General features: G+C 33.2%; 1 protein-coding gene across 1 annotated transcript in view; it reads left to right on the top strand.

The window, feature by feature from the left end:
- The first annotated feature begins 12,263 nt into the window (after nucleotides 1-12,263).
- LOC118202204 (uncharacterized) overlaps nucleotides 12,264-20,972 on the top strand; it is a 139,469-nt gene continuing 130,760 nt past the window's right edge. The window contains exon 1 of the mRNA XM_085811781.1: nucleotides 12,264-12,459. The gene's annotated coding sequence lies outside the window, so the exon portion shown is untranslated. The remainder of the gene's footprint in view (nucleotides 12,460-20,972) is intronic.

Genomic DNA, 20,972 nt, shown 5'->3' with positions numbered 1-20,972 from the left:
GACGAGCATTGACAAGGCATTCTCTTATTTTTCTGAATTGATTTTGACAACCGCTAAGAAGTGGATACCAAGAGGTAAACAACTAAGATTCAAGGCTTTCTGGAATGATAAACTGACTGGATTAAAGGGTATATCCATTTACTCTAGAACAGTTGCTGAACAAACAAAAAATTCTAAGGATGTCAAAAAATGGAGAAGTGCAGCCATTCTTAAAAAAGAAATTATTGCCGCAAAGAAAAATGCTTTCATTACTTTAGAAAGAACGGAAAAAAGGTTTATAATTTTGTGAATGGAGTGAAAAAGGGAAGAGAGTGTTCATGGAAAAGAACCCATGAAAGTAGGTTCAAAAATACTGACGGATGATCTAGTCATTGCGGATGCTTTTAACTCCTTTTATTGCAAAAGGCAGCGTTTAAAAAGCGATCTAAAGAAGTCAAAAGACCCTTAGGAAAACAATTATCGAGAAATTTTCTTCAAGCCCTCGAGGACCTCCGGTTTTTAATAGAGATTTTACTATTTCTGAATTGCGGGGAGCTATTGGACAAATGAAATGTTAAAAAGGTCCAGGCTCAGATAATATCCATATCGAATTTTTAATTAACTTTGGCAAAAACACTCTGAATGTCCTCCTGAAGCTCTATAATAAGACTTGGAACTCAACTGTTCCTACTGCTTGAAAAAAGGCCATCTTGATTCCAATTCTTAAAGAGAACAAACCACAGCAGTATTTAGAGAGCTATAGACCAATTGATTTAACTAGTGTGTCATCAAAGATAATGGAGAGAATGATTGTTTCCCGTCTTAGGTGGTACTTGGAAACTAGTGGCTTAATATCTTCCAAACAAGCAGGATTTAGAAATATCACCATTCTACAAGTCAACAAGTCGTATTCTTAAGCCAGTCAATTAAAGATGCACTTGATGAACGAAATTCGGTACTGGTTGTTTACATAGATTTCCAAGCAGCCTATGATAACATTTGGAGGTTAAAGGCTGTTCAAAAACTCCAGACATTCGGTGTTGGCGGAAAAATATTCTTTTGGGTAAAACATTTCTTGACCCACAGCAGGATAGTTTTTGTACTACTCGTTATGACACCAGCACTTTAAAATATAAAGAAGTTGAAACGCGTTTTTATCAGGGCACAGTTATTAGCACTATTCTCTTTAACATTTCATTAACGATCTACCAGACATCTTGGAATCAGATAGGATAGTGAACACTGCCTTTTTTGCCGCTGATCTTGTCGTATAGGTCAGAGCTAACAAAAAAGATCAAGATGGTTTAAACCGAAACTTAAACTCTGCGCTCCAGAGAATAGAGGATTGGTATTCTGCTAATAATATGAGAGTTAATTAGGGGAAGACTACTTGTCAGTTTTTCTCTCTCAACAAACAACACTTTACTCCTAGACTATGAGAAGTCGGTTTTGCAGCAGACGGATGGTGCCACCTATCTTGGCTGTATTTTTGACAAGCGCCTAAGCTGGAGAAAGCATGCAGAGCATGTAGTTGCTAAGGCGGAGCGTAGGTTATCTATCCTTAAACGCTTAAATGGGATTAGCAGTTAAATGGGATTGTGGTAGAGAGACTCTCAACTCGAAGTATAAAATGTATATTCTATCAATACTAAATTATTGCTGTAAGATATTGATCTCAGCTACGCGAGATGTGATACAACGTCTGGAGGTATTTCAAAATCAGGCACTGCGCATTAAAACCGGAGCTGTTAAAACAACTCCCATTCTGGAAAAGCAGTTGGTATCGGCAAACCAACCAATAACAAACCTGATCCAGAAAAATGCCTTCATTATTTTTCAGAGACTATTCGACTACCAAGTAACCCTTATTGGAGGACTTATGATTATAATAAACACCAAATCTGACAACACAAAATGGCTTTCTGCAGTGTGCCTCTCGCCTAGAACAATACAATTATACAATACAAGTCTCTCACCTAGAACACTGAAACCTGCACTGCTGTTTTTGCTAAATCCTTTGGATTATAGCTTCCTTGATTGTGCGGTTGGACCTGGAAATGAAAGCAGATAAGAAGAAAATAAGTCCAGAGCAATAGCTTTGGAAACAATTGAGCAATGTTTTCCGGCTAAGGAATGGATGCTTTTATACACGGATGGTTCTCTGACCGACAGGATCCAGGGGACTGGAGATGGAGTTTTAGCAAGCTTTTCAGTTTCTGTATACCTGTAGAGGCTTACTCCACGCACTTTGATGGAAAACTGAAATGGAAAACTGAAAGCCATTTATGTGGCTCTCCAAGAATTATCATTGAGACAAACCTCGTTCAGGAGGGCTGTTGTACTGTCTGATTCGACTTCAGCAATACAGGCCATCTCCCTTACCAAGAGTGTAAGAACATATGCATTCAAAAACGAGTGCAAGCCTCCATTCTATTAAGCTTCCGACATCGCTAACATATCAAAAGACTTTTAGAGATTCTGCCAGTCGGGATTGTGATGGCAAGCCTTGGAGTCTTCTCTCAACAAACCCAGCTTTTGTACCTGATTACCCGTGAATAGTTGCGGTTGCATCTTTTAGACTATTGACGGGGCATGACTGTCTACAGAATCATTTATTTCGCGCTAGACTAGCTGATTCGCCGTTGTTTGTTTTATGTAATAGTGGACGGCCAATGACGGCGGAACATTTGGACGAGTGTGAAGCACTGACAAATTTTTCTTGTAGATTTCAACGCTATTGGCAAACAAGGAGTTTAATGGCCTAACAGCCAATGTAACTGGCATTTGACAAATAAATAATTAAGTATCTAGCAGTTCAAGAATCCTTCATACTAGTTGATGAATGAAGCGTTCTGACATTTGTCCAGAATACATACATCAAGTCTTTTTCCCACCTCTTCGTCTCTCATGTGGCTTTCATTAAAATATGTTATAGTTTTTTCGTGTAAGCGTGTTTGATGAGATCAGCTATGTATGGGTTCTAGGTTTGATGGTTTCGGATACCAGATTTGATCGTAGCTCCAGTTTGATGAGAGTGCTGTCAAATATTCCATTTAGTTTTAATAAATGCGTTCTGTATTCCTTACATAAGATGTTCCATATTAATCTATTAAAGGCGAGCCAGGTTGAATATATTTGTGCTATTTGAAGTTTTGAGGCTAAAAATATCTTGTTAAGTTCTAGATGGACATGTGAAAATTAGCAATGCCTACGCCGAGACTCGAACCACGGACCTCTCGAATTCGCGTCGAGTGTACTGACCATTACACTACTGTTAAATGTTCATCTAAAGTGTCTTTCTCCCGCTAGATAGCCCCAAAGGTTTCATTAGTGAGAGAAATTAAAACTTTTTTTTTTTTTTTTATTTCTTTTTTGTAAACAGTAGATAGTTCGGTTTCGAATCCGTGTGATGGACGGATAAATTGATTCGTACAGCCATGAGAGAAAAGTAGAGGCTGTACGAGAAAATGCATTGAAATATAATTTTTTTCCTTTTGAATGTTTTATGTAAATAAAATGTGATGTCAATAAATAGAATTGTGGTTTTTCTGTACAGAAGATTGCCAGCTGAAACATCACGTCAGATTCAACAATGCACCAGAACAGGTAAATGATTTTCTTCTTGTTTTTTTAAATGAGTGATATAAATAGAACCTGCATACGTCAGTGATCCTGACAACTTCGATCAACAGTAGTTGATTAATTACGTAATATAATAAAGTTTTTGGCGTCCGCCATTAGGACGTGTTGTCCTAAAGAAGAACTAATTATTTATGCTTTCGAAAACGAAAGTACTTGAAATATGTTTACTTTCTGAAGATGCATTTTGTTGAATGAAAGCATGTTTATATTTAAGTTGAATGGAAATAGATATTTAGTATTTTCAGCTTAAAATATATATTATAAGTTTTATGTTTTTGAATAAAAGTAATTTCAACTTAAAAGGAATTTATGTGTAAGAATCCAATAAAGGATTCAGGAAATAAGATTAAGTTAAAAGGATTACTTTAAATTTAAGATAAAATATTTGAGCGGAGTTTAAAGTAAAAATGAATGTTGATATGATAAAGAAAAAACGTGCAACGTCACGCAGTGCTTTCACTAGAACGGTTAAGGTTCTAAAGAACGAAATTAGTAAAAATGCTCAAGCAGATAAAGCTGTATTAAAAGATAAAATTGTGAAGTTAAAACTGCTGAGTTAAAATCTTATGATTCAGAGGTACTAGATTTATTGATTAAGGGCAGTGCCACTGAAGATGATTTAGAAACCGAAGTTATAAGCTGTGAGGAATATTCTGATGAATTCATCACAATTGAAAGAAAAGTTAGTGAATTACTAAATGTAAACAAAGTTCCAAATGATACAGTTTTTAGTAATTCTGATGTCAGTAGTAATTGTAAAGTCAAACGGTATAAATTAGCTAAATTGAATATAAAACCTTTTGATTCTCAGTTAATTAATTATTTGCCATTTTTGGCACAGTTTAAGAAGACACATGAAGATAAAGAATTAGATGTTTGTGATAAGTTCCAATATTTGCTACAAGCTGTAGAACCTGGAACTCGTGCTAGGCATTTATTAGAAAGTTACCCGATAACTTCAGAAAATTATTCGAAAGCTTTGCGAGCTTTTCAAGAGTGTTATGGGAACAAAGATATTCTTATCCAAGTTTATGTAAGGGAATTTTTGAAATTAATTACAGCAAATATTCAAGCTAAGGGTAAAGACAAATTATCATTGTGTGACTTATTTAAAGGTAGAAGCACATTTAAGGTCTTTAGAATCCATGGGGCTTGATATAGAAAGTAATTCAGCCTGGTGACATCAGAATTACTAAAAACTGTATCATTTGGAACTTTGTTTACATTTAGTAATTCACTAACTTTTCTTTCAATTGCGATGAATTCATCAGAATATTCCTCACAGCTTATAACTTCGGTTTCTAAATCATCTTCAGTGGCACTGCCCTTGATCAATAAATCTAGTACCTCTGAATCATAAGATTTTAACTCGGCAGTTATAGTTTGTAACTTCACAATTTTACCAGCCCCATGATAGAATCCTGCTTACCTGATGATATTTTACGAGCATGGCAGAGATGCAATATTAGGGGAAAGGAAGATTCTGATAGTGAAGTGAGTTTTCCGAAGTCGAGTTGTTAGGGCACTATTGGACAGTGGGTCCCAAAGGAGTTATATTTTAAAGAGCACCACGAAAGAACTTGGTCTTAAGCCTCTCGCTACAGCAACTATTACCCACACGGTATTTGGAGGTGCAGAAATAGAAGCTAAACCTCATAGTAAATATAAAATTAAGTTAAGTGCACCGGGTAATGGTCACAAATCGGTTCTCACAACCGAATTCCTTGACCAAGAAAAGATATGTGGGAACATTCCACGTATTCCAAAGGAGTCTGTTCTAGAAGAGCTTAAGAAACATAGATTATGGGTGTCAGATATTGGTACGGGGTGTCCTGAAATAGAAATTTTAATTGGCAGTGATGTTTATGGCCAACTCCTAACAGGACGAATCAAGCAGCTGAACAACGGTCTAACAGCAATTCAGACAAAACTTGGATGGACAATTTGCGGTGAGTTAGATAATCCGTCCCAAGGTTACGTGAATAGTGGTACAGCTAACGTTGATGACTAATTTATCTCTGAGAGAACTTAGCATTCCAGATTTATGGCGGCTAGAAACAATAAGAATTAATGATCCCGCTGAAACGTTATCTAAGAAGGAAGAAGAAAAGCTAGCCCACGATTTGTTCCTCAAAGAACTTACGAGAAGTGAAGACAGGCGTTACCGTGTTGGTCTTCCATGGACTTGTATTAACCCAAACATTCCTTAAAATAGAAATGAAGCAGAAAGAAGGTTGTTTAGCACTACAAGAAGACTTAAAGTAAATTTGAAGATTATGACCTAGTCTTTAAAGAATGGAAAAAAGAGAATGTCATACAGGAAGTCTCAAAAAAGGAACTAGAAGAAGTAGGAGGCCATTACTTGTGTCACCATCCAGTTATTAAGCCAGAGAGTGCTACTACGTCCATCAGACCAGTTTTTGACGCCACATGCAAAGTTGGAAGAGCACCATCCCTAAATGACTGTCTCTTCAAAGGACCAAACTTGATAGAAGAAATTCCCGCTATATTATTGAGATTCCGAGAAAAGGCTATTGCTGTTGTATCCGAAATCAGAAGAGCCTTCCTCCAAATTGAAGTTAAGGAAGAAGATCGCCGATTTTTGCGATTTTTATGGTGGGAGAAAGCAAATAAAATTAAAGTCTATCAACATAACAGAGTATTATTTGGAGCTACTTGTAGCCCTTTTTTACTCAGCTCGGTTATAAGATACCATTTGAACAAAAAACAACTCAAAACAGTTACTGACAAACTCTTGAAGTCCTTCTATATTGACAATTGCGTAACCTCAGTAGACAGTGCATCCGAATTAGAAGAATTTATCTCAAAGTCAACTAAAATTATTGCTGAAGCTAAGATGGATTTGAGATTATGGCAATTCGGTCCGGTAGAAGAAATAGAAAAGTTGTAAACTGAGAACAGAAGTTTGTTTAAAGAAGATCTTACAACTCCAGTGTCGGTTTTGGGGATTAGATGGGACAGAAAGGAGGATTGTTTAATGATCTGCAATGAATTTGACGCTGAAATAGAAAATCCTACTAAACGGAAGATCTTGTCTATAACACAAGGTATTTACGATCCCATCGGTTTTCTCATCCCAGCATTGTTGCCAGCCAAGCTAATGATTCAGAAGGCCTGGTCAGCTAAATCAGAATGGGATTCCCCGCTTCCAGAGAAGATCTAAAAGGACTTTCAGAAATGGTATAGTGAATTGAAACAATTATCTAACTTGAAGGTTAAACAGACGCATAGGTTACGGAAATAAAGAAAAATGGTCTATACATGTTTTTTTGCGACGCGAGTCAGAATGCATATGCAACAGTAATTTTCCTGCGTTGTGAAGGTAATAATAGGATTTCTGTACAGCTTCTAGGAGCAAAATCTCGACTTGCGCCAAAAAAGACTTTGGCAATCCCGCGTATAGAACTTCTTGCTTGTATTTTGGGAGCCAGATTAACAAACTATATATTCGTGAGGCTCTGAATATCCCTACAATACCAGTTTATTACTGGACGGACTCTTCAACGGTTATAGCATGGATACGAAGAAATGACCAATGGGGTACTTTTTTGGGTAACAGAATCAGAGAAATATGCAAACTCACAGAATCATACCAATGGTATCTTGTCCCAGGTAATCTAAATCCGGCGGACCTGCCATGTCGTGGTTGAAGTCTAAGACATCTTATCGAGACGAGATGGTGGGAGGGACCAAAATGGTTAAAAGACGAAGAAAATAATTGGCCCAAATCGGAACAGGTTCCTAATGAAGATTTAGTTATGTCAGAAAGAAAGAAAACTGCAATATCATTATTTACCTGTGCAAAAGTAGATCAATTCATGAATTATGAGAGAATTTCGAAATTTTGCAGATTTGTAAATATTATTTGTTGGATGAAAAGATTCATATCCAAATGTAGAAATAGAAATTATTTTTCCCATCTGAGCTCTCGATCGAAGAAAAGAAAGAGGCAGAGAAGTTCCTTTGGTCAAGAATTCAGTTAGAAAATTTTGGTGATATCTCAGGTACTGTCAAAGGTCTTAATGTTGTGAAAGATCAAAATAACATAATACGAGTTAAAACCAAGTTGTTAGAACGTAATGACGAATTTTCGTTCAAATATCCAATTTTGTTGCTATCAAAACATCACGTAGTAAATTGTTTAATACGAGACTGCCATTTAAAGAACTACTATGCTGGTCTCCAGACTGTTGGTTCCATCCTGCAAGAAAATTTTTGGATTATTTCTGCAAAGCGTAACATCCGAAGTAAATTATCAAAACGCATGAAATGCAAAATTTTTACTCCAAAACCGTTTGTCACTCCGCCTATTCATCTTCCATTTGACCGAGTCAGAGACTCGAAAGTTTTTGAAGTCGTGGGCATCGATTTATGTGGTCCTCTCTTTCTAAAGAACAAAACCAAGGTATGGATTGTCATTTTCACATGCGCTGTGTATCTCGCCGTACACTTGGAATTAGTGACTAATTTGTCAACAGAAGGTTTCATCTATGCCCTCAGGAGATTCATAGCGAGAAGGGGAAGAATTTCAACAATCTACAGCGACAACGGAACTAACTTCAGGGGTACCAACAACCTTTTGAAATCTTTAAATTGGAGTCAAATAGAAAATTCTGAAGACCTAGCTCCCATTAAATGGAAGTTCATTCCTCCAACAGCTGCGTGGTGGGGTGGATGGTGGGAACGGCTCATTCGCAGTGTAAAAAATCTTCTTTTAAGAACACTTGGTAGATCATCACTCAATTTTGAAGACCTTTCAACGATATTATGTGAAGTTGAAGCTGTAATGAATAATCGACCTCTTACATATATTTCAGAAGAATCTGACAAATTTATTCCTTTGACTCCATCATCTTTTATTCAAGACATCCAAGAAATTAGGATACCTGATCTAGAGAAAATTAATTTCCAGAAACTTCGAAAAAGATACCGGAAATGCCAAAATTTAAAAGATCAATTGAGAAATAGATTTCGAAAAAAATATTTGGCAAATCTCGTTCAAAAATCAAGAGAAAAGGCTCAAGTGATCCAGACGGGTGATGTAGTACTAACTGAACTAGAGAACCGAAAGAGACTTAACTGGCCAATAGGCAAAGTCACAAAATTGTTTCCAAGTAGAGATGGTTGTACACGTGTGGCAGAGGTAACACCCTCTTCAGGAACTTTTGTACGACCGATTCGTAAACTTTGCCATTTAGAGATATCTAAGAACGATGACCCAGTAATCCAGCTTATGAACTGTATGAACACTTTTCACAACTCAATTTTAGAACTTTAACTTTTTTTGAGGGCTTGAAATTTTCGTAAATATTAGTTTTATTTCATTCTATTATTTTTGAGTAATGATGTAGATTTAATTTTAATGTTTAAATTCTGGCTTCCACCATAAATTAAAGGTGGGAGTATGTTAAATGCTCATCTAAAGTGTCTTTCTCCCGCTAGATGGCCCCAGATGTTTCATAAGTGAGAGAAATTAAAACTTTTTTTTTTTTTTTTTAATTTCTTTTTTGTAAACAGTAGATAGTTCGGTTTCGAATCCGCGTGATGGACGGATAAATTGATTCGTACAGCCACGAGAGAAAAGTAGAGGCTGTACGAGAAAATGTATTGAAATATAATTTTTTTTTCCTTTTGAATGTTTTATGTAAATAAAATGTTATGTCAAGAAATAGCATTGTGGTTTTTCTGTAAAGAAGATTGCCAGCTGAAACGTCACGTCAGATTCAACAATGCATCAGAACAAGTAAATGATTTTCTTTTTGTTTTTTTAAATGAGTGATACAAATAGAACCTGCATACGTCAGTGGATCAACAGTAGTTGATTAATTACGTAATAACTACGAAGGCATGCTAAGAAGGCGGGAGAAATTCCTTATATACGCCCCTTTTTAAAGGGCAACTGGAGATTAGGGGACACAGTCGCCAAATCCTGGTGGTGGGGATTTATCATTCACCACCTTTTTTAGTTCGGGCGCCACTGTAGAGATATTAAGTATTTTTTGAAAGCAGGAGAGATAAAAAAGGAGCAATGCTTTCTCGAGGACTCGAATCATGGACCTCTCGATTATGCGCCGAGTGGGAAGAAAGCGGAAGAAATATCTTCTAGGGTTACTTTATGAAAGGAAAGATCATCGTTCAAAACGAAACGTTTATGGAGCTAAAATCCAGCAGAATTTCACAGTACATTACGTGAAATTTTTAGCGATCAGGGAGTGGAGAGTAGTACAATAGCTTTTTGGGCTACTTAAGCTTTTCGTAAAAGACATGCCAAGCATACAAGATAATTAAAAGTTAAGAAAATAAAAAATATCAGTTGATTAAAGAATTGAAATGCAGGCATCGTTTCAACACTCTGAAGCCAAAATTTTTAGAAACACCAGGTGACACCGGCGCTAACCTAATGCGATATTTGTAGAAGGCTGAAAAGAAAATGTTCGTCAAGCAAGATGCGAGAAAAAATCACGAGCTAAAGTGATTTCTTTATACTTAATATTTTGACAGAAGATGTATATTAGAAAAAGAAGTTTGTGTCCGGATGGTCACTCATTGCTTAATGCAACATAACCGAAACGAAAATTTGGTGACAAAGATGAAATATTTCTATTGCGAATAACGGCAAATGACAAATCCTGAATTAAAAATTCTGACAAGAATTGAAATCGTCGGCAGTCAGGGGAGATCATTCTCTCTGCCACTCCAAACATTTCACTATGCTGAGCCGTTGGTTACGTAAATAGTCTTCAGATATAGGTACGTCTTTCCCTGGAATTATCAAGGCATTACTGCGAAAAATTCGAAATGTGGAAAAAAAAAAAATGTGTTTCATGTGTTAAAAGTGTAATTCAGCATTTTCATGTGAGTGATAGCAAAAAAATGTGAAGAAAATTGCATAAAAATGATCTAACCTGTTTAAGGACGGGAAATTAATTTCAAAGGACGCCTGGAAAAGGACAAAGTGATAAATCCCTAGATTTCAGATTCTTCCCCAAATTAAAATAGCTCCCACGTGGGCAGCGATTTGCCTCAATAAAAGAGGTTTTTTTTCAGTAGTTAGCTAAGTTATTCAAAGACTAAATGAAAATAGTATCCTAGGAGGAATAGCAAATCTTCCAAGACAATGGATCACGAATGACGTTGTGAAGCCAGAAGTTTACACACAAAAAATGTAAGCAGGAAATGCTTGAAATAAAATTAAACTGAGAAAAAAAAAATCAGCATTACTTTTAAATTGCCATAGTTTTCGTACATTTCGTAATATTCCGATGCCCATTACCTGCTCTAAAAAACAGTGATAACTTTAACAGTGTTTGGCAGAAATCGAAATATTTGCAATTATGTTTGTTATTTTGACGACAAACTTTCGACGGACAGTTTGAAATCAATTAAATTGTTACTTATATAACGTAATTCAAGAAATCAAATAAAGAAACTCGTCATTACACGATTTCTAATTCGGAATGCAATTATATATCGAAAATTAAGCTAATGTTTGTTAACAGCAAATCGCATTTAAAGGAACAAAAAGCCGCAAGTTCGCGGGCTGCAGTTTAATTGTCGGAGAGTCGCAGTTTGCCGATGCCTGGTCTGTAACTTCAGGTTTTTATATTTTAGACTGTTTTCGAAAAGTATCTAATAAGTTTTTGGGAGGTCCCTGCATGTAAAATTATTCTTTTAAAATATATGTCATTATTTGCACAAAATTTCAGGTTCAAATAGTTCTTTCAGTCTAGTTAATAGAAAATACTGGTGGAAATGATTATTAATACACCTCAACTTGCTCTTTGTAATATATCGTCTGTTTTTTAAAGAAATTCAAATGGTATTTGTTTTTTGGTATCAGTATTAGAAGTTTAATATTAGGAATTCAGAATCTGAATACTGAGATGAATTAAAGTTTTCTTCTCTTCATTCAACTATCGTAGGAGAAATTTTTGAGAAAAATGATGTAAATATCATTTAATCATTCACCTTGTTTACAGATTTGAATATCTGTGAACAACTTTCACAACACCAATCATTTAGGAAAACATAACGTAAGTGTAAATATTCTAAAAACAACTTCTATAAATATCATGAAGCTCTGTGGGCGCATGCAAAGATGGTAACATTGCAAGGAAGCTATGTAGAAGGCAAAATAATAATACTATTGTTTCCTTAGTTCCATTTTTTTATATAAATTTAGTCTTTTTTGAAAACATTGTGTAATTTTCATTCGATTCACATTTCTCATTTTTTAAACTATATTGTTTTTTGTATGGTTAAATAATATTTTGAAATTTATGTATGTTTTGTTTTCTTTCTGATATTAAAGTCGACATATTTAATTTAAACCAAAACATAAATCTAACTGCGATTTCTCTTTCTATGCAAAGAATAAAAGAAAATTAATGATTTCATGAGTAGGATTCCTCCGATGCCTTTTTAGCTACGTATCTTGGTGTAATTTTTTTATATCGCCAATAAACTAGTGAAGATGTTGTCTAAGCCTGAGTTATCATGGAATTTGAAGTTATTACTCAAAAACATAATACACCTTATTGCCCCTAGATGGCGCAACCTTTTTTTTTTTTTTTATTTTTTTTTAGGAAATAAAAACCACAACTAACCCTTTACAAAGCGAACGAGACTTCAGTAGTCGCTAAACGAGTTCAAACGCTCTCCGCGGAGATTTGAAGGAGCTAGTGCTCTCCTTGTCTTCATCAATGAAATCTCACCTTGTTTATAGCATTATTAGAACCTCCTACCAAGACATTTCCAATGAGTTTCTATGACCTTCGACTATCCGATGTTACTTCTTTGTTCTATCACTGTCAATAGGTGAGTGAGGTTTTTCTAGAATTATTTTTGATTACGCTATATTAATTATAAAGCTATAAAATACTTCAAGGATTTGTGTATGTGATTTTTAAACTGAGGTGTTTTGAATTGAAATATCAAAAGGAAAGATAGGATAATGCAGTTATTTTGGAACATATGGACTGTACTCACGGTTGTGTGTAAAAGAAGACATAAAGGAAGCATTGGCTATTAAGCAAGTTTAATTTGTTTAAATAAATGCTTTTAAAAACTTTATTTTCACTTCGCATGGCTGACGATGTGTAAGAGATTCGCAAAAATAATTTTGTTGAGAACAAAAAAAAAAAAAAAAAAAAAAAAAAGATCCAAATTAATAGTAGAATTACGGTGCTTTATGTAAAATATTTTAAGTGTTTTTCGTAAAGAACTGAGATCTTTGAAGAATATTTAGAATGTATAAGAGGAAACCTCGAAAGAAAACATCTAATAATTGGCAAATTAATAAATTATTTTCTGTATACATATTTTTTTAACATTTTAAATTAATAGCTACTGCTTAGAGATAATACTAATGCTTCTTGAATCAAAATGAATTTTGCACATACAGTAATACGAAAGTATAAGGGGGAGGGGAATTAAAAGAAATATGAAGGTCTTCAAATTTTATATTGCGCCCAAAGCGGCTTTTTTTTTTTTTTTTTTTTTTTTTTTTTTTTTTTTTTTAATGTTCAGTGGGTTACCTTTATTTATTAATTATCATATTCTACCCACTTGAACCATAAAATTAAATTCAACAGCATTATCGCAAAATATTTAAAAACAGCATATCTTTAGAATTCTTTACACAGCCTCGCGCGCTGGAGATAATTTTGCCCCCCCGTACAGTTTTGCTATTGCTTGCTTTCAAATCGTTGACTTTGTTAATAAAAAATTCGCTAAAGTTTTGCAAAATATGAAGAGATATTAAACAAATTCCAAATCCCAAATTTGGGCCTCCAGATGCCCATATTCGAGAGCAGGACTACATTGTTCAAAATTTGATGTCTCTAGGTACCGTTGCTTATTCACAATGCGAGAGACATATGTACATTCATGCAAATTCTTTATTATTTAATTCCTTTAAGTATAACGCAGGGCTGTAATATTTGGTGGTAACAATTTGAAAAATGATTCAGATTTTTAGAGTGAACTAAAGCAAAATGCTAAAATGCCCTTCTGTGCAAATGGCCTCTTTGGGCTAATAATCTTGATCATTGGATTAAGATTAAATTTTGAGAAGTATTAAAATTGAATAACCTAAGATAAATCTAAGTTCGAACCTTAATCTACTACTTCAAATGTAGGGTTTATTTATTCGTTTGTTATAGTAGCATCAGAAACCAAACTTCTCAGGTGCTGCGGAATATTTTCTGATTTTAGAGTAAAATCTAACTTCAGAATAAGTCCCGGATTCTGTAAACAATTATATAATAAATATATCCGAATTTTAATTATACATATTTTTATGTAGTTATAAAAATAATTTTTGGGGATCAAAATAGAAAACAATTGTTAAAAAATCCTAGGCTTTAGTTACTACATATTTTAGGACATTCTTGTCTTCCACGAAAAGAATAATCTGTAAAAGAAGGTTTGGCTTTCTTTACAATAGACATGATAATTAAACATCAGAAGAATTTTAAATGGATCTCTTTTAAAAAATAGTACAGATGGAAAAAGAGAGAAAAACTCACCTTTTGTACGGCAATATTTAGACAAAGGAGCGTTAAATGATAACATATTATTCAACGAACTATCGTACTATTTTGAAATATGAGCATCGGCTGAAAAAATTAAACAGTGGTATGAATATAAAATTTAAATAGAGATGAAATACATTAGGATTTTTTCCATTTTCAATATAATAAAATTTCTTTCAAATCGGTACCATTAGTAATTGAATTATTGTACTTCTTAGGAATTAGTCCAAGAAAAGAAGGTGTATTTCGGCAGTAAATAATCAGGTGAAAAAGGAAAAAACAATTACCTCGCTGAAGTCTGTGATAATTATAAAATTATGTATTGTAACACTGATCATCCTCGAGTAGATTTCATTCCACTAAAAAATACTTCAACGAATAATAAGCGGTTAAGTAAAATGTTTTAGAGTGCAAACGTTTTTTTTTTGGGGGGGGGGAATGCGTGATTGTTATCTTGCGTGATGAAGCTTTGAAGGAATGAAAATTCTTTTTTATTAGTGAAAAATTTTTTAACAAAATCTGCTTCGGAAAAATTTTAATCATTTATTGATTTCGTTTGATATAAAACGAAACATTTCTCGAAAAAATCACACTGAAGCTGTCAAAAAAAGCATAGTCTATAAATTAGATGTTGTCTAAAGATGGAATAATTGCTATGATTATAAGTGTAGTTACCTGTTTATGTATCATTAAAGTAAGCGGTGTAGGAATCTTTAAATAAATTTAATTTATTTCAGCAAATTAAACCATTTTTAAAGCATTATTGATTTTATTTCCACAATTCACGTTGATAAAATTGATTCGATATAAAATAATGCTAAGAGATTAATTTTACCGTGGCTGCTTAGTAAACCCTGATATTTATCCATATTTTTTTGCACTTATAAATAGTAAATACTTTTGCTAGAAATTCTGCCACCTGACATTGATAAATACTGTGATATAGAGGTAAATTCTGATACCGAACTTACCTACATCCAGATTTTTTGAATTATGCAGTAAATTTTACATTAAAAACGATATGTTAAATCAACTATAACTTCATAAGCTTCATATGTTATATTATTCTTAAGTGTTAGTGTCTATACATAAGAACATTGGGCTTGAAATGCGTGATCTCTTTCGAACGTTTGAAGAGGTTAATACCCAAAATCATAGTCCAAACACCTTGTGGTCAAGGCCGTCTTTAACAAATGGGCCTGCTAGGCATTTGTCCGTTGGCCTCATGAGCATAGGGCCCCCATACTAAACACTTTATATTTCACTTACATTTCTTTACTGTGAGTGGTTGTCGTAGGGGCCCCAGCACTCTGGTTTGCGCAGGGACCCACAGTGCTGTTAGGACGGAACTGCTTGTGCTAGCTAGTTATTCAAATCACGCATCCAGTCCATCATGCTTAGGAACTGACAGCTAGATAAGTAAGAAAATTTCAACCCAATCTCTAGTGTTATTCTTAATGTCCTTCCATCCCCCTCTTAAATTTAGTGCAAGAAGATCATTTACATAGTGACATCACAGTGCCTCTGCACTGCGTCGCAGATGTTATCATCTTCACCTATACATCATAAGCTTTCTCCTATATGGTTACCATGTTTACTTCAATGTAAATTTATAGATAACAATTGCTTTTCTCTATGGCTGCTGTAGAGGTTTTTAATGTAAATTTAATAACAATTGTAATAATAAACTAGGCTGATACATTTTACTTTTTGTCTAAACTTGGTGTTTTATGACTATGACAATTATCTCAAAATCTACTGAAATGTTATAACGTTTTTGGAGTACTTTTCTAGAAATGAAATGGAAGTAAGAAAAATTTTCTGGTCTTTGTTAAGAAACAATAAATTTTTGGAAAAATATTAGTATTTATTTCTAAGATCAGTTCGGTAATTTTTAAGAATGGTAAAAGGTATCGTAGTACTATGTGTTGATATTTAATTTTATTTTTTAAACATTATATTTTATTTTACGAACAAAACGTGTTTTAAATGGTAAATCATTCTGCTAGCTATTGCAGAAAAGGAATGTGTCTTCGCCATATTAAATGGTATTTATTGCATTTATATGGCATTCATAGTATTTAAGATAACATATATCGATACTGAATGAATAACTTACGTTAGCCGCATCAGCACCTTTTTCCCGTATACAAATAAGCTGAACACTAGCCAGTGACATAATTTTCGGAAAACTGCGTTCTTTAAGTTTTGGAGGAAAGTTTCTAGAATTATTAGACTTTGTGCAAGCAAGGAATCTTGAAAAATGAGTTGTGTCTTCGCCGGGAATTGAAGTTACCTTTTATTAGAGCAAATTATGCCACCCGTTACGCCACAAGGGCAAAATCATACCCTCGGCTACTTGCGGGTGGTAAAACTAAGCCAAATTTAAACAGTTCACGAATATATATATAAGTAATAGATTCTGTAGTAGAACGCAGGCGGTTGAATCCGTAATGAACAGCAAGAATTTTGTTGGCTTAAAGATGTTGAAACTCCAATCCACAATGAATAAGAAATTTGGTAGTCGAGGTAGATTTAATTCAACTTTTATTTCAGCAAACATGTTGCGGCCCCAAACAAGTTGGCATATTATTTATGCCGATTCCGAAACGTTTACATTTTTCATAAATTTGCAGTAAGAAAGAAGGACCAGACAGACAGCAGTCCAGCTAGGCCAAAGCTTAGAAAGTGCGTAATGTTTAGCGTGAAATCTTAATTCAAACTGAGTTAGTTTTGGTTCTCAAAACATTTCGATTTGATAATTAATACTGCTGTAAAATTACTATTGGCTGTTTGAGTTTTAATTCCACTTACATCATCAGAATTACGCGTATGTAAGAGTCATATGACTGGGATTAATCTCGAAATGACGCAGTGCAGAGAAATTACTATTTTTAAAAAAGGGAAGGAAAATTAATTTACGCTGCTAATTTAATCTTGGTGCTACTTTGGTAGACGGCTGCAAGGATTTTGGCGATTTTTTTTGGCGAGTAATACGACTTATGTTAAACCCATTGTTGGATAAGTTATTTATGGTAACCAATACATTGTGTCATTTTATTTAAAAAACAATGCGTTTCATTATGCATAAATTCAGTGTTTTAAATATTATTTATAGCTTCTAAATATTAAAAATCAATTTAATTTTGCATTTTTATTTGAAATAAAAATTGTATTGTTTATGATATTTTATGAAATTTTATTTTGTGGATGATGTAATCAATGACGTCATCTTATTTTAAAAGTAATTAGTTTTAATATCTATAAATTTAATCTAATATTTTAAACATTATTTATGGCTGTTAAATATTAAAATAAAATTTAATTTTCTATTTAAAAAATGATTTATTATGAATGATTATTTAAATAATTTTAATTCTATGCGTGATGTAATAAGCTCCCTGATTGGTTACTGAATATTTGTGCTTTACTGCGCCATTTTAAAATTTTATTATTCATCTCTTCGAATTCCTCAGATTTCAAAGCGAATGGATATGTCCGTTTCGAAGATTATTGTTGTTATTGTTAATTACCAAGAATTATTGGTATCGGAATAAAAAAATTGCCCTTTGTGACCTTATTTTGTCCAACCTGTCTTTCCTAGTCAAAGATTTATTTATAAATTGTAACAATGAATCAGACGAAATTTATTTAAAATTTTTGGAGAAAACCTTGCTAATTGCTTCTTCAATGAAGTGCGAGAGATGTGGATGTCAGATGAAGATTTTTTTTTTTTTTTTTTGGTGGTACTTATCAAAATACGACAGGTAAAATACTTTAAAAAATGTAAGGACATATTTTTATTTTACTTTATAATTGTATACTTAAATTTTTATTAAAAAATTTATACATTGTTTTCAAAAATTCCTGAGATATTTATTGCCACATTTGTTTTAATGTTAAATAATTATATCCTATAAAACTTATTTTAAAGTATTTGAATTTAACTAATATTTTAATTCTTTTAAACGTTGGTATGATGTTTTTAATTCGACATTCAATTTAAGTAATATTTTGATCCAATTAAATGTTGGCGCAATGTATTTATAGCGGTGTTTTTAATCTATTATACGAAAGTAATAATTTAACCTTACTTTAGCATTTTATACTCTTATTAAATGTATTTATTTACATTTGCAAGAAATCTTAAAAACAACGTTTCCAACAAAAAATTAATCCATTATTTTTAACGATATTTATTTTTTTAAAGTTTCGAATACTTTACTATGCGTAAAATACGTAAAAACAGCATCTTTCAAGATGGTTGACGACTATAAAAACCGCGCCAACAATTGCGCCACGGTAAATCGCCACAAATCCGTGCAACCGTCTACCAAAGTAGCATCTTAATCTTTTATATATTCTTTATTTTTCTTACATACACACATACATATACAAATTTTTAAATCTTAAACTGACGAAATTTCACTAGCTCGATAAGTTATTCTGTCATTAAAATTATAACAGCTATTCAGCAGTCTTGCTAGCATACAGAGAGTTCTGCTGATCGCTTGATGGAGAACTTGTTTCGTTTTGCTTTCGAACATCAGAAGAATGAGTAATGGAAATAAGCGTAATCAATGAAACATCTCGTTACAACGCAAACTGTTTATTTACAAATCTAATAAGAGACAACTCTAGTTTCAACATTTCAAAACAACACTCAGAATATAAATGGAGTAAGATAATAACTAATTAATTCTCAAAATACATGTTAAATGCAACTCGAAGCCATTTTTCTCCTTTTCTCACAAAAAGAACAAGCTTAAAACATAAATATAAAAAACCTCCACTGTTGCCATACGTAATTTTCTAAATTACATTAAACAAAGGTATTGTTAGATAGAGTTTCAACTTGGCAGAGCTAATAAGAGTTGCCAGTGCAAGCCAATTGAAAAACAGCTACAGACGTTATTTAAACTCTACCTGGATTTGTTTGCATTTTGGTGAAGGTTAACAAAAAAAAAAAAAAAAAAAAAAAAAAAAAAAAAAAAAAAAAGGAAAAATAAATAAATAATTTGATTTACATTACTCCCAAACGGGCGTTTTTTCAACATTTTGTGCGTTACCTTTATTTATTAATGTTCTTCGCACTTAAACCATAAAATTCAGTTCAAAAGCAATATCGCAAAATAATTTTAAAATGAGCATATCTTTAGAATTTCCAATACACAGTCTCGCGCGCTAGAGATAATTTTTTTTCCGTACACTGTTGCCATTGCTAGATTTGAAATCCTCGAGTTTTTAATAAAACATTCGTTTAAGTTTTACAAAATATGAAATAGATAATAAAACAAATTCCAAATTTGGGCTTTCAGATGCCCATATTTGCAGTAGGATTACGCCATTCAAAATTGAATGGCTCTAGGTACCGTTGTTTTACCACAATGCGAGAAATTAATGTTGAATTTGAATATATAACGCTGATTTTTGTTGTTTGACTTCTAAATTAATAATCTAGAGTTCAGACTTAATTAATATATTTGGAGTTAGAAAATATTCTTAAATTCTTGATTGAGCTTGGGAGATCTTGAAGATGTACTTAAATCAATATGGTCTTGAGTGAAAGCATGGAAGCGTATTTTTAAAAAGTAAGTAATTAAAATGAGGTAGCAAAAAGGATAGCGTATTAAGTAAGGTAAATGAACATAGAATAAAATGATTTCAATTTCCTGATTATCGATGTTTGCGGAGGTACAATTTATTATATTTTGAAGATGATTTATTAGAATAATACTTTTTAATAACTTTTGAAACCATAACTGAGCAGAAGTTAAATTGTATGCTTTAAGGTGATAATCTTTAGTAAGGTTGCAGCAAAAGAGATAATGATCTACTGCGCCTTTATTCCCACAGGTACAGAGATTTGTATGGTGAAGTCCGAATCTATGAAGGTATTCTGTAAATGGACTATGAGCTGTTAGGAAAAATGTAATTGAACGGTTCGTAGATATAAATGATCTGGAAGGATTTGATATGAAAGTAAAAGTTCTTTTGCCGGTTGTTGCTTGAGTCTAACTTTGCTTCCATAAGTGCATTAATTCTGTTTCTAATTTTGTTTTTAGTAATGATAATGGATATGGAATTGAGTGATTTGGAAGGGAAGAATCGTTTGCTGCCTCTTTTGCTAGTTCATCTGCGAGCTCGTTGCCACTATTACCAATGTGTGCTTTAATCCATTTGAAATGTGGTCTATTAATGTTTTGAAATTTAGAGAGTAGAATAGGAATTTATATTCTGGTGTTATTATGTGAATGGCGCCTTGTGGCACTGTCGCAGATCACAATCTGTAACTGTTGGGGTAAGTGTTGTGTGGTAACAATGTCTGTAACAAGCCCTCAAAGAAAGAAGAAATTTAAAGGGGTTATATCAGGAGAAGTGTGTGCTGTGAGACTGAGTACTTGTTGGGTATTTTGCAAGTTAACAGAGTGTACATTTGGAAGTTTATTAAATGTCTATAAATCCCTTTAAAAAGATTTTAATGAGTCCAGCTAGTGTAATTCTACATGTCCAGCTAATAATTAAGAATCAGATTAATAACTGCATTTACTGTTTCGAAATCATTTAGTTTACAGTAAAAAAGTTTGAAATTTGAAAAAAAAAAAAAAAAAAAAATCTTACGCTTCGTCGAATGGCAACACACTAGCTCATTAAAGACAAAGAGTATTTTATTTGTTGCAGTGGCGATATGATTTTTAAATAGCAGATTTTGTTGATAACATTTGAAAGAGAAATATCTCACGGTTTGCCGAGTGGCAACACATTTGCTTTAACTGTTGAATTTTCTGATTAAAT

Source organism: Stegodyphus dumicola, chromosome 2 (genome assembly GCF_044657685.1).
Source record: "Stegodyphus dumicola isolate Sdum_Otavi_A_Nest chromosome 2, ASM4465768v1".
Lineage (NCBI taxonomy): Eukaryota > Metazoa > Arthropoda > Arachnida > Araneae > Eresidae > Stegodyphus > Stegodyphus dumicola.
The sequence above is the reverse complement of the archived record's forward strand: the minus strand, read 5'-3'. Positions and strand labels throughout refer to the sequence as shown.